The sequence below is a fragment of the Ovis canadensis genome, chromosome 21 (assembly GCF_042477335.2).
Source record: "Ovis canadensis isolate MfBH-ARS-UI-01 breed Bighorn chromosome 21, ARS-UI_OviCan_v2, whole genome shotgun sequence".
In the NCBI taxonomy this organism is placed as follows: domain Eukaryota; kingdom Metazoa; phylum Chordata; class Mammalia; order Artiodactyla; family Bovidae; genus Ovis; species Ovis canadensis.
In genome coordinates this window covers 48,933,997-48,937,571 of record NC_091265.1, presented here as the reverse complement: position 1 = coordinate 48,937,571, position 3,575 = coordinate 48,933,997, and positions in this window count along the sequence as shown.

The following is a 3,575-nucleotide window of genomic DNA, read 5'->3' as shown; positions in this document are numbered from 1 at the left end:
GGGCTGGGGCTGCGATGTCAAGGAGAAAAATACAATGATAGTGATCTAGGATTTCAAAGCCCTAGAGAAAGGATCCTGCCCACCGTCCCCAGCTGACAAGAGACCAAACCATCTTGAAATCCTTCCTTGACACCATTTTTGTAGACCAAGGGTCCAAGGCCCCCCGACCAGAGGGACAGATATCCTGGGACAGGGTCATGGTCCATCTGAAAGGTAGACTGAGGGAAAAGTACCAGACAAGAACTCAAGACTGAGGCATCTTCTTTAAGGTCATTTCTTGCTGCCTTAAACCTTTGGGGGGAAAAGAGGGGTATGGAAAGAAGGGAGGGAGGGACTGAGGGATAGGAGAGGCAGTGGGCAGGGGGAGAGGGAAAGTGGGGAGGAAAGAAGGGACATTGGTTGATTCTACCAGGTCTCACAGCCCATTTCCGTCTGTAAAAAAGAGAAAACAAGCACCTTACTTAATCCCTAAGGTCACCATGGGTACCAAATGAAATGCACATGGAAGAATGTTCTAAAGTATGGAGCACTGGGTTAGCGTGAAGTTAGGGATAATTTTTAAATAGATGAAGGGCCTTTAAATAACAGTGTAATACAGAGAGGAGGCTCCTGACTGAAACTATTTATTTCTCCTCACTTTAATTTTTTTTAAACTCAGCTTTGCCACAGAGCTGACAGATCTAGCCAGAAAGGTTCATTTATGTCCATATCCTCAGCCACACAAAATCCAGGGGTCCCAGTTTACAGCCTGTTGTTGGGGAGTCTGAAGGGTTGGCACTCTTATTTGTGTGAAAACAGGAGACTACAAAACACTCCAAGGACCTGCTTTTAAGAATTAAGACCAGAGTGCATGAAACATCAAAAAATATATATGTATTTTCATTAGACTCAAAAAGGATCAAGGGAACAGGAAATGGAAACTAGGAGAATGGTGAGAGTTCACTGAGGCAAAGCAAGCCAGACAGATGCTGGGAGGCATGCTGCTGGCACAACAGCCCCACTACCTGGCTCTTAGGGCATTTTATATGGAGACTTTTATCATAGAAGATGTGTTTAAATTTATAGCGGGCCCTGTTTCTGTTTTTGTTGAGCTGGTGGTGCAGCTGCTTTCTCCACTTCAAGCCATGAGCGTACACAGAAATGCATGTTGGTATTTACACTCCGCCTGAAGACTAAAGGAAACTAAAAGCAAGCGTAGTCTGAGCTGGTACATGAGCAGAGTATTGCTGAGGCAGACCACAAGGAGGCAAGGCTGCACAGAAGCAGGGTGCAGTGCGGCACGACCAGGGAGGAAGGTGTGCTGGTCTCAGCAGTCAGGTCCCTTGGGTCCACCCGGACAACAGCCCCTTTGGGGTTCAGCACTGAGCTGCTGCTGCACCACTGACCCGTGTGTATGAAATGTCGCCACGGGCCTGCTTGTGAGGGCTAGGACCCACTTGGACAGATGGAGCCAAGCCCGAGAACTTGCCTTCATCACCTAACCAAAGAGTCAGCGTATCTTCTCCCAGCTCTAAGATTTCAGGTGCTGTGAAAAGTCCACAAGTTAAAGAATTTTGTAAGTGGCCCACTCACCTTTTGCTCAGGGGCTGACTTCTCTTCGTGAGGCCCCCAGCAGTGACTGAAATTGCAGCCAACACTGCCTCCTCACTCCACCTGCCCCCCACCCTGCCTAAGTTTCTTTCCCAAACTCCTACCATCTTATTCTATTAGGTCGGTACAAAAGTAATTGCAATTTCAGAGTGTGAATTTTACGTCATTATAACTAAGCTCAAACACATCTTCATTAATCAAAATAGGAACCATTACAATCAATACAATTGCCAACAAGAAATAAGTTTGTTTACTCCTATAGCATAAAAATCTGTGCTTTGGGATTCGACCAACTCTTAGAAAGCATTTTATGCATCCTGCTGGTTGTGGAAGCGTTTTCCCTGCAACAAGTTTTCAAGATGCTTGAAGAAGAGGTAGTCAGTTGGCGAGAGGTCAGTGAATACGGTAGATGAGGCAAAACCTCATAGCCCAATTCAACTTTTGAAGCGTTGGTTGTACGACATGTGGTCAGGCACTGTTGTGGAGAAGAACTGGGCCTTTTCTGTTAACCAATGCTGGCTGCAGGCACTGCAGTTACCGGTGCATCTCATCAATTTGCTGAGTATACTCACCAGATATAATAGATTTGTCGAGATTCAGAAAGCTACAGTGGATCAAACTGGCAACAGATCACCAAACGGTGACTGTGACCTTTTTTGGTAGAAGTTTGGCTTTGGGAAGTGCTTCGGAGCTTCCTTCGTACTACTGGTTGTCATATAAAACCCACTTTTTGGTGCATGTCACAATCCCATCGAGAAATGGTTGTTGCACAGAATAAGAGAAGAAGACACTTCAAAATGGCTATTTTTTAAAAAATTTCAGTCAGCTCATAAGGCACCCACTAATTGAGCTTTTCCACCTTTCCAATTTGCTTCAAATGCCAAACATCTGTAGAATAGTTGACGTTGAGCTCTTCAGCAACTTCTCATGCAGCTGTAAGAGGATCAGCTAAGTTGATGGCTCTCAGCTGGTTATTGTCAACTTCAGACTGCCGGCCACTACGCTCTTCATCTTTAAGGCTCTTGTCTCCTCTGAAAATGTCATAAACCACCACTATCTTTCATTAGCAGTTCCTAGGCCAAATGGGTTGTTGATGTTGCAAGTTGTTTCCACTGCCTTAAGACCCAGTGTGAACTCAAATAAGAAAATTGCTCATATTTGCTTTTTGTCTAACATCATTTCCATAGTATAAAACATGTATAAAATATAAACAGCAAGAAATAAGTCATTAGCAAAAAACATAAAGCGAGAAATGTGCATTAAAATGATGTATAATATAATCACATTTAAGAACGTATTCCAATATCAAACAGCAAATTTCAATAATGCAAAACTGCAATTACTTTTGCACCAACCTAATACATCATATTTTACAGGGTATGATTTCCTCAGCACTATCATTGCTTGCTGTCTGTCTCCTGGAAGGGCAGAGGCCTTGCCTGCTCGTTAGTGATAGATCCTGAGTGAGTGGAACGGTGATGCACATGACTGGCCCTCGGCACATCTGCTCAGTGAATAAAGAGAACTTCCTTCATCTCTAGCCTTAAATCCTTCCACAATCTTGTTCAGCCATAAGTAAAATCTGGGGTTGATCAGGGGGACCAAAAGCCAGAGGTGAGAGTAGATACCACCAGAAATGACCTCCTAAGTATAAATAAAAGTTAGAAAATGAACTAAAAAAGTTTATTTAGCAAATGTTTATTTCTATCAAAATACAAAACATTTCTGAAGCAGAGTAATGTTACATGAGAAGCAGTTAAACCCTAAACTTCTTGAATTTTCACTTGCAACACTCCCAGCATTCCTTCACCGGCTACACATCTCGTCTCCCTGTGTGCCCTCTCTTCTCCCATTGCTCGTTTGCCCATGTCTGTCTTTGCTTGTTTTGCTCTTTAACTCATGATATGAACATGCAGTGTTACTGGCGATGCATTGGTTAGTATCTGGCAAGCCTGGAAATGCCAGCAAGGGGAGCCCAGCATGGC